At 38.9% G+C, this 11,875-nt stretch overlaps 1 long non-coding RNA gene across 1 annotated transcript; it reads left to right on the top strand.

The window, feature by feature from the left end:
• The first annotated feature begins 3,665 nt into the window (after positions 1-3,665).
• Positions 3,666-7,946, top strand: LOC138675837 (uncharacterized). Its single transcript, XR_011320721.1, has 3 exons — positions 3,666-4,408; positions 6,795-7,240; positions 7,831-7,946. It is a non-coding gene; the product is annotated as an uncharacterized lncRNA (long non-coding RNA).
• Positions 7,947-11,875: the final 3,929 nt, after the last annotated feature.

Raw genomic sequence — 11,875 nt, forward strand, 5'->3', positions numbered from 1 at the left:
TTGGGCAGTTAGCCTGTGCCTCTGTGGAGTCTAACAGGGCACAGTGCTTTCCTTTCACGGCTACTCAGTGAATTAACTGAGTTAGTCTATACCGCCATATAGCTCCGCCGTTTGCTAGCAGCAGGTACTCCTGCACGGTGGACCCCGGGCTGCGAACTCACCAATATCAATAAACATCTCTATTTACTCGGTGCGTTCCGCTAGCCCTAACACCATAGGAACTAATTAAGGGATATTATTACTGCAGTGATGTTTATTTTATTTTTTGAGGATACTGTTTTAAATGGGGGTCAGTCCTGTTACTGTGCAGAGCAACACTATATTGCCTTTTTTTTGTTCATCTAATGTAGTGTAGAAGTTGGGAAAAAATTAAATAATGTATTCTGCAAGCGGTGCTCTAAAAAACTGTTATTTCCTGCAGAGTTGAGTCCTGGTTGGAAGACGTGATGGCAGTCTGTGTTGGATGAAGGTGAAAAGCGAAGCTGAAGGACTTCACCTAGAGAAGTCCCTGGTGAGTCAGTTTGTTACCTGTACAATGACGCTATACACTATATACAGAGTTCCTGTGTACAATGTCACCAGTGATCACTGTATTACCTGTACACTGGCACTATATGCAGAGATCCTGTGAATAATGACACTGGTGATCACTGTATTACTTGTAAACTATACACAATATACAGAGCTCCTCTGTATGTCAACAGTGATCACTGTATTACCTTTACACTGACACTATATGCAGAGCTCCTGTGTATAATGTCACTGGTGATCCCTGTATTATCTGTACACAGACACTGCATACTAAGTACAGATCTCCTGTGTATAATGTCACTTATGGTGATAGTATTGTGTTTTTTTATTAAAGGTAATCTGTAACCCCAAAATTGGCCTATAAACTAAGGCCACCGGCATCAGGGGCTTATCTACAGCATTCTGTAATGCTGTAGATGAGCCCCGATGTATCCTGAAAGGTAAGAAAAACAGGTTATATTATACTCACCCAGGGGCGGTCCCGGTTCTATTTGGGTCCAATGGGTGTTGCGGTCCAGGTCCAGTGCCTCCCATTTTCAGACAATGTCTTCCTCTTCTTTTCTTCCCGCCGCGGCTCCAGCGCAGGCGTACTTTGTCTGCCCTGTTGAGGGCAGAGTAAAGTACTGCAGTGCGCAGGTGCTGGGAAAGGTCACAGGGGCCCGGCGCCTGCGCACTGCAGTACTTTGCTCGGTCCTCAACAGGGCAGACAAAGTACGCCTGCGCAGGAGCCATGGCAAGAAGACAAGAAGAGGACGACATCGTATGGAGATGGGAGGCGCTGGACCCGGACCGTGACGCCCATCGGACCGGACCACAGCGGGACGGCCCCTGGGTGAGTATAATATATCCTGTTTTTCTTATCTTTCAGGATACATCGGGGGCTTATCTACAGCATTACTGAATGCTGTAGATAAGCCCCTGATGCCGGTGGCCTTAGTTTATAGGCCAATTTTGGGGTGACAGATTCCCTTTAATGATCAATATTGCAGTATTCAGTTAATATGTGGTGGTAATATTTGGTCTGGCCATGGTATGGCGGTATTTGTCCCTTGTATGTGCTATTATTCGGTCACTGTGGTGGTAATATGTTATGTGGACTTGGTGTGGCAGTATTTGTTCCTTGTATGTGGTATTATAATTCACAATGTGGTGGTAATATGGTGTCTGGTCATGGTGCGATGGTATTTGTCCCTTTGAATGTGATATTATTAGTCATTTTAAAAATTGAAAAATAAATAAAAATATACCTTAATTATATTGCATATTTTAACAAATTTTTAATAGGTTAGCACAGAGTAGGGCTTGGCCAAAAGTGTCTACCTTGTCATGGTGGCAGATTAGAAAAATCTTTTGGACAAACCAAAAGCTGCTGGCTATATGTGTGATCTGGTTATGGGAACTGTTAATGTGTGATTGGTGAGAAGTGGAGTTTTTCCAAGAGAGAGTGGTGAGACTGTGAACAGTTCAAGGGCTGAAGGTGGGGCTGGGGTGGAGCATGGGCGGAGTCTCAAGGGGCCCCGAAAATTTTGCCAGTATGGGGCCCCAAAATTCCTAGTGGCAGCCCTGGCCTCATACATCAGGTGAATGAGGTCTTGTCACCTATTTGGCACTCCAGAATATGTGAATTAGATGGATGATCTTCCATGTCTATATCTCGCTCCACTGTAGTTTATGGGAGTTCTGAAACAGGCAAAAAAACATGATCTTTGAAAGACAGTCATTTGCATGCATCAGCTCTTACTACAAAGGAATTTTGGAGAGAATTTTACTGCAATTCCTCAAAATATGTTTCAAATACTCTTTGAACAAGCTTCCTATTAGTTTTACTGGCAAATGTTCTAAATACCTGAGAAAAAACCGCAGAGTGTGCACTAATGCTATGTACATATTCAGAATTCGGTGAGCATCTGTAACCCAAAAGAAGGCGTGGGTGAAAAATGCAGGAGTGGCGAGTGCGACATCTTTCTATTATACTTTTCCTCTGACTCTTCCACTTCTGCTTTTGGCTTACAGATACTGAGATAAACAGCTTAAATTCTCAATATATGACCATGGCCTAAAGGCGTTCTCTAATCTAATTTCATGGGAAATGTATTCAAAGAGCATTAGTCACAGTTTATGATTTTAGGGGCAGAATGTACAATATTTCTAAATCCTCGCAAAAAAAACCTCTGAATGTATCATGAGGCTACGTTCCTATGATGAGCTTTTCGTGAGATTTTTTAATTTGCACAATTTCTGCACCCATTAAATAAATTATTTTACTTACATTTTTATATTGCGGTTTTGAGTGCATATTTTAAAATGTGTTTATCGCATTTTTGACTCTGCAGTTGTCTCTTGTTGGTGCGTCATGCTTTAAATGAAGCTTCCTTGTTTCTGATGCTTCTCAGTATTTGACAAAACTTTATTGATGCAGTATTGTGCCTGCTACATATGTTACTTACCTGGTTTCCACATTTAATGCAATTCAATGGGGAAAATGCACAAAAACTCGGTATACTCGCAAGAGAAATTGACATGTTGCGGATTTGAAGCATGCATTGCAGGTCAGTTTGTTCTGCATAAAAAAAAAAACAGAGGGCAGGAGATTTCTCTAAATCCCATCCACTTTGGTGGAATTGGAACTGTAAGATGTTGCCGTTTTGATTTAGCGAAAATACAAAGGCTCACCCTTCACGCATCTTAAGGGACCTCATTGGTAGAGGTAAGAGTCCTTGAAGTAGGATTTGTACCCATCAAGCATTTATTGTATAGACTTTTGATATGCAATGTCACAGAAGGTAATAACCTTTTAATTTTTTGATTCAGTATGACAATGTGCCCCATGGACCAAAAATGTTGTGCACCCCGGCAATAGGCTCACCTTGTTGTGCATGTGCAGATGTAAAAAACATTTAAAACCAAAAAGAAAATTTGACTTATTACCAAAATTTAGAAACTTTATGCTGTTTGTAAAAAAAAAAAAATTATCAACTTAGCTAATATACAAGTGATTTCTCCAAATTGAACCAAACATGCCACTATTAATGACTACAACAGCACTGAAAATTAGTCATCTCTGAATGACAAGCATCTTTAATACTTATTTCTGACCTACTGTAAACATGATCCATAGCCTTTTGGTTCACTGCACCTTTAAACCGGATACATGTCATTTAACACTTTATCTTATGGCCCAGCAGAGGCAGAAGAAATTATTTCACGAGTAACTATTCCAGGAGAATTTTTACATACCCCTTCAGAAGAGATCAGATCCCGTGATCTAGAGAGAGAGCTAAGAAGGAAAACAGCCCTTGAATTACACTATGTGACATTAGCTGAGTATCACAAGGTCAAGAGGATACCGAGAGGACTTCGAGTCTCCCTCAGACCCACGCTCTTCCAGGATAGACCGGACTTCTGTCAGAAGTTTGAGAGTATCTTAAACAAATGTTCCATGGATATAATTATTCTTACTATTGAGCATCTTCATAAAGAACTTTCAACGGTCGAGGCACAGGTTACTTCCATTCAACAACAATTAAGTAGCACATTAACTCCTGATAAATTTGATCTTATTTTACAGAAGACCAATAAGACGATTGAAGAATTTAGGTCTCAACTTCAGGAAAGAAAACGATCCAAATTCTTGCGTGACGCCGAGGACTACCACCGGGAACAAGTGTATAAATGGCGGGATATAAACTACTACAGGGAAGGAAGGAGCTACCGTCGTGGCAACTCGTCAACATCATCAGGCTCAGAGAGCAAATTTATGTCTCGCACTCCCCTCCCTTTTTTAGAACAAAGGCGGGGGAGAAGTACAAAAGGCCGACGAGGAGGGGCCGTAGACAACACAGTGCTCGAGAGTTCACGGATACGCACACGATCTCAGGTAGGGACAACCAGATTGTCTACAACATATCATCCTATAATCTCTCACCCACTGAATACAACGTCCTACAAAAGGGACTATCGTTTTGCCCCACCCCCTCCTTCAACGGCTTCATACTAGATCAAGAGCTACATCGTTTTTTTAGGTCTTTAAGATTAAAAGTACATTTTAATAGCAATCCTACTGAGGAAAGGACTGCTGATGTTAACAACTCGAGTCAATCTGTAACATCATTTCAACTTAAACAATTAGGCCTCAGAGTCTCTAGCAATTACAATCCACCACGCACTTATCATCCTGTTGAGACCTATATTTCACTAGTTAAGAGGGATGTTGAAGCAGACCTGAAATCCATTCAAAAAGGCTCCATACGTATACATAGAAATTTGTCTGTTATAGAAAAAGATGCATTGAGAAATTTGAAAGAGAACAAGCGGATAGTGATTAAACCCGCCGATAAGGGGGGGTCCATAGTGGTCATGGATAAATCACATTACACATCTATCATACAGTCACAGTTGAATGATAGAACCACATATCAGTCAATTGATCGAGATCCTACTTTTGATGTAGCAAGGGAGATACGTTTGATTATAAAAACATATAAAGAAAAAGGTACGATTGACGCCAAATTAAGTGAATATCTCATCAATACCCAACCGATGATACCTGTATTTTACGTATTGCCAAAGGTGCATAAGGACTTAATGAATCCACCAGGACGACCTATTGTGGCGTCAACTAATTCCCTTCTTTCTCCCCTGGCCATCACATTGGATCGTATTCTTACTCCCCTGTTACATAATATTTCTTCATATCTCAAAGACACAACAGATTTTCTATCTAAATTGCACGCCATCACTCCCGTGGTTTCTGGGTGCACACTCGTCACGTTAGACGTGAACAGTTTATATACGTGTATCGATCATCAAAGAGGTATTGCAGCGGTTCAATGGTTTTTGACAGAACATACTGATTTTTCCCCTGATCAGCTTCAGTTTTGTGTGGATTTACTATCCTTTGTGTTACACAAAAACTTCTTTATGTTTGGCGATCAGTATTACATACAAAGAACTGGGACAGCCATGGGTTCGAACATGGCACCGCCATATGCAAACATTTTTATGGCAGCTTTTGAGGAAACTTATGTTTATACACATCCGTTATTTCAAACACATTCTGTATACTGGAAACGGTATATAGATGATGTTTTTATGATTTGGAGGGGGGGAGAGGATCTTCTCCTTCGGTTCGTAAGTGACATTAACACCTGTGTTCCTAATTTGTCATTTTCCATGCAAAAAAGTAATGTATCCATTAATTTTTTGGACACAATGATTACATTAGAAGCTGACGGAAATCTTGATGTGGACCTGTACTGTAAACCAACTGATAAGAACAGTTTGTTGCATTATAGTAGCTGTCACCCTCGACATGTCAAGCAGTCTTTACCTATTTCTCAATATCATCGGTTATCACGGATTGTCTCTAATGAGGAGAAGCAGGCGATACGACATCATGAAATGTCAGTTAAATTCCTACAGCGTGGGTATCCTTTAAGAACACTTCAAAAGGCGACAAATAATATTAGGAACAACAGGGTGAATTTGGGGAGACAAAGAATACCTTTTGTCAGCACGTTTCATCCATATCTTTATAAGATAAAAAACTGTGTCTTACGTCACTGGGATTTGTTGGGTAAAGCATATCCGGGTATCCCGGAATTTAATGACACTCCCATCATGTGTTACAAAAAACCCTCGAATCTCAGAAATCTTTTGGTTAAGGCTGACATTGGGTCCGATAAACCCCATTACACACAAAGGACTCTTTCTACACAGAAGCGAGGTACGTTTCCTTGTCTTCATTGTTTTCAATGTTCTAACATCACGAAGGGAGAGACCTTCTCACACCCCCGATCCGGAAAAATTTTCAATATAAATGGTTTTTTCACATGCAATTCCTCTTATGTCATATATTTGATTAAGTGTCCATGCGGTCTCGGGTATGTTGGGGAGACTTCCCAGCATATCCGGGACCGCATATCCCAACACAAGTCTACCATCAGGTGTCAAAAGCTAATGCTACCTATTCCAGCACACTTTGCTGCTGCTGGACATAATGTGTCTCAACTTAAATATCAGGTCATAGAGAGTGTAGCATTACCTAGACGGGGAGGTGATAGGATCAAGAGACTTAAATCCAGGGAATCTTTTTGGATTTTCACATTACAAACACTGGAACCGTGGGGACTGAATAGGGAGTATGAGATCAGTTATTGAATATATTTTGATTATACGTCACAGTGTTTAATAAGTAGGCTGTATGTATATGTATATATATTTGAGTCATTTATTTTTTCTTTTTTATCTTTTCTTTTTCATAGGTTCCTTGATGTATAGGTATGTATCCCCTAAATGAGCGCTTATCTCCTCTTCTTTGGTTTTTTTCTTCCCTTTTTCTCTTTTTATTTTCCTGTTAATATTCTTTGTTTCCTTTCCTCTCATATAGTTTTGCACTGCTTAGCGTCAGCATTTTATCTTTTATTCTCCTAGTTCTTTTGATTCCGGTACTATATGAGCGACGCTTTATATGTCTGTGCCTGCGTGGCTTTCTCTCCCTTCTGCTTTACTATATCACTCGGCTTCTCCCGGTGCCATGGTTACGACACATGAGTACTTCTCCTCTCTCTTGTTCGGCTTTTTCCGGGATGACTCGGCTTCACCACATGTGACTGACCGGAGATTACATCAGTGCCCTATATAAGGTCCTTCTACACACTGCTCCATTACTGCTCGGGGAGGCCGTTTCTTATCTTGTTCACCACTAAAGGTATTTATCTTTCACAGCACGCTGAGGCTTGTTTGTTTGTTTGTTTGTTTGTTTGTTTGTTTGCTTGTTTATTTGTTCATTGTTGGTGGTCTTTTTCTTTTTTCTCCCGGGGACCTCTGGCTCATTATGGGGATACATCCTTACTAACTTTCGTGTGTTTATTTATATCCTTATAGCTTATGTGCTATACATTTTGTGCAGGATTTGTATATTATAGAGCGACTATATACATTTGTACCTCCCCATTCTTATTTTTTCACGGCTCTGACCTCTATTGGGGTGATTATAGACATTTAGTTATTTATTGATTTATTTACCCATTATTTTCTCTTTAGGTTCATTTGGAACCATGCATCATTTATTGTCCTGCCTTCAAGGCCTATATTATGTGAACACCTGGTTTTATGATTAATTTGATAAATGGATATCATATTTACTTTTTTCCATGGTGTTGATTTTGAGAGTTCAGATACATATATGGACTACCAGTATTTTTGTTGATGTTATGTAATAACAGTTCTTGATTTATTATCTGTATTTTCATAGTATACAATTTATTTATGTTGTATTTTTTGTTTTTATTTGTATAGATTGTACCCTTGATAAAGACCTTTTTACGGTCGAAACGTTGGGAAAATCTCTCATTATACTTTGTTTCATGGCTGTGAACCCCCAGAATTAATGAATAAAATTGCATCATTGTGAATTGAAGACAAGACTTTTCTCACCTTTTTTATGTGTGCTGGAGGTTGTTCTATTCTAATGATCCATAGCCAGATGTCAGCTTTGTTCAATGTTCCAGAGGAATCCTAGCCCATTCCTCATGGATGGAAAATGGTCTCCAGTTAACCAATATCCTTGTTCCTTGTGTTGTCAAGAGAGTAGACCAAAAAGTTAAGAGAACATTGCCTTGCACAAACAAAAAAAGATACAAAAGTATTCACCGTTCCTAAATATAAAGTTGGAAACTTTCCCAAGTTCAAATTTACAGGAAGTTTGATTAAATACCTGGATGTTTTAGAAAGACCTAATGAAGAGGTCCTGTGCATGACTTTGAAAACTTTGACCTGAAACCTGTCCAATAAAGCTTTTGAAAATATCAACTATCTGAATATATTCATCAGCAGTGCATCCACTGACACTTCACACGGATCCTTTACCACTTTTCTTATGGACCTGTGTCTTGCAGCGGCTGATATGTGCTAAACATGTTGCTTAGGTAAAACTTCAATAGGTGAGCAGATTCCTTTTTTTTTCTCTGCACCTTATTGTGTTATCAGTTAAGACCCTATTGCGCTCTGTTTCTTTCCTAGTTTCTCATATCTACTATCCATTAGTGTTGTCCTTTTGCTTTGATCTGCTATCTCCTGGTGTTTTGACCTCGGACTGTGACCTGACTTATGCCTTTGTCTTCCCTCTTTGTTTTCTATGTGCTCTTGGTATGGACCCCGGAATGTCTGACTTCTCTACTCAGTGTGTCCGTGAGTAGTGAATAGCATCACAGATATATTGCAAAAAGCAGAACTTTGTAAATTAATACTAATTTACAAAGTGGTTGAATAATTCTGATTGCATCTGCACACCATTTGTACTACAATTCTTATTCAACATTACTTTTTAAGTTTTTTTCAGGATTGTAAAAAAATGCGCTGTTTCTGATAATGCATTTGAACGTCAACAAATTGAATGGGATTTTCTGAATATGCTGCAATACCAGAGTTTGATAGTTGTGGTAAAGGTTTTGGAAATGTAATAGGAAAGCACAACACCCCTGGGTAAGATGGTACTTGGATTAGGACTTTGAAAAGCAGAAGAATCTTATTTCTAATACTCAATAACCAATTTAATAATTTAGACGGTGTTATTCTTGCTGGTCATGGCATCTAACCAGTGCTAAAAAGGGAAGTTTTTTTTAAATTCTTGTGAGCTCCAACATTGCAATCACTGAGATTACCCATTTTTGTTCTGAAAAAAAAATGTGACTCAGGACGCAGAGTTGAGCGAATTTGTTTGGATTCGGTCGCCGAATCTGAATTTGCCATAATTGTGTCATATTAGTACTCTATGCCGAATGAATGTTTGTTGTTTGGTTCTGAACATATTTGGTATTTTATACTCTCATTTACGCTAATGACGTTCGGCTGTGTTCGACTAATATTATGTAAATACAATATTCCCTGGCGATGGTATTCAGAACCGAATCCGAACAAATTCCCTCAACTTTACTCAAGAGCCTCAAGGCTCACCCATTAGAATGACTTAGTAATTTTTTCAAAAAAGTTTCCTTATCCATCGAAAACTTTGTTTGCAAAAAATAAAAACATTTCCTTTAAGTATGTTTTTTTGTGGCCAAAAAGGTATAATTTCAAAATTGCTTAAAGTTTTGCATTTTCGTCATTACGAACAAATTAAATAGAATGTATAAAATACAAAACATATCTTAGCTTAGAATCAAAACTAAACTAGCACTATCACATATTTTGATATGTGTTCTATGCATTGTATTGTAAAATTGACATTGATAGTTTAAGATTTATGAATTGTGGAAAACACTTTGCTGGGAAAATAACAGTGCTGACATTAACAATTAAAGACATATTGCAAAGTGACAGCATTTCGGAGGATTTACTATTTGCTTTCTTATATTTTGGATCAGGTATCATCTGTGGCTAATTGAAAAGCAGACTTCTGAAGCAAACATTTTTCAAAAGCAATAAAATGTGTTTAATATGAAAAATGAATTTTGTTTTTAGCTTGTCATGTTGCCAGCTCATTCAATATGCAGTTCACAAAATAAATCCATTTCTAATGCTGACTTGATGAGCATGCAAAAGCATCTGGACATCTTGTGCTCCACATATGGAAGAGACAATACGATGGGAAAATATTCTTACATTAGTATATTGTGGGATTCATAAAAAATCATTTTGGCCCAGAATAAAAATAAAATGTTTTGAGTGACAAGAGGATTACGGTAAGTTTTTTAAAAAAAACTCATCACCCCATTTTTCTTCTGAGCTTATTGTTCTCAAATGCAATGAATCATTGAAATCTTATATACAGGATGTTTTCACACATTGCATTTTAGTGAAGGATTTACTTTGTTGGCTAAAAATGAGACTAAATAAAAAAAAAGCTGTCAGCTATAAATTTCATTTTTCACTCTTTCTCAATTAAAATGCCCTTGAAAAACAAAGAATGCATACTGAATAGATCTAACATCTTTTGAAATTTGAATTTTGCAAGATCTGATAATTTTCTAGAAATATTTGATTTGCAGCAATATTGCAAACCCTCCTCTTGCACTGAAAAATTGTGTGTAACCCTCTGAATTATTTTAAGACTGAATCCACATTTTCTCAAGCTTTTTAATAAAAACACAACCTTAGTACCGTCAAAGGGACACCATAAAAAATGATGGTAACTAGTAATGAGCGATGATGTTACTAGAAATTTCTGAGCATGATCAGGGCGCGCTCGCAGATTATGTTTGTGTACCCGCAGCTGCATAATTTTCAGGTTGTCTAACAGCCGCAAATCATGCAGCTGCGGTGACACAAACATAATCCACGAGCACACCCAATATACTGGGAAACCACCCGAGCATGCTCGGAAATCTCAAGTAACGAGCACTCTCGCCCATCACTAATGGTATCTATTGATGAGCGAGTATACTCGTTACTCAGGTTTTCCCGAGCATGCTCGGGTGACCTCTGAATATTTATGACTACTCGGAGATTTAGTTTTCAATGCAGCAGCTGAAAGATTTACAGCTACTGGCCTGCTTGATTACATGCGAGGATTTCCTAGCAACCAGGCAAACCCACATGTACTCATCCTGGCTAGTAGCTGTAAATCATTCAGCTGCCGTGATGAAAACTAAATCTCTGAGCAGTCATAAATACTCGGAGGTCATACTCGCTAACCCATAGTAAACCCATTAGTAAACTAAAGCACATTAAGGCTACGTTCAGACTAGCGTTGCGCGCCGCTGCGTCGGCGACGCAACGCACGACGCACACAAAAACGCGGCAAAACGCACGCAAAAACGCTGCGTTTTGCGACGCATGTGTCGTTTTTTGCCGAAAATCGGACGCAAGAAAAATGCGTTTTCTTGGTCCGACGCTAGCGGCAAAAAAGATGCAAGTGTTGCAAAAACGCAGCACACAAAAACGCATGCGTCCCCCATGTTAAACATAGGGGCGCATGACGCGTGCGTCGCCGCTGCGTCGCCCGACGCTAAGGCGACGCACACTAGCAGAACGCTAGTGTGAACGTAGCCTAAAAGGGAACTTGTTATGTTGGACAATAATATAAAATTGTCAGTGACCTGTGTTATTAAAGGGATCTTGTCAGGGCAGATAATGCTATTAACATGCAGATACAGTTGTGTAAAACAGTATTTGCCCCCTTCCTGATATTCTTTTGCATGCTTGTCACACTTAAATATATCACCAATACAGAAAATTGTTTGTGTTCAATACTTTTTTCACTCACTGTATTCCATATGATTGTTGCAGACAAGAAAGACCAACTAATGGGGAGACTAGTATCCTATTTTAGCCAAAGCAAAGACAAAGTGGTACAAAGAAGAGTATATCATAGTATAAACCACTGAAAATAGGTGCCACAAAA

Source organism: Ranitomeya imitator, chromosome 4, assembly GCF_032444005.1.
Source record: "Ranitomeya imitator isolate aRanImi1 chromosome 4, aRanImi1.pri, whole genome shotgun sequence".
Classification (NCBI taxonomy): domain Eukaryota; kingdom Metazoa; phylum Chordata; class Amphibia; order Anura; family Dendrobatidae; genus Ranitomeya; species Ranitomeya imitator.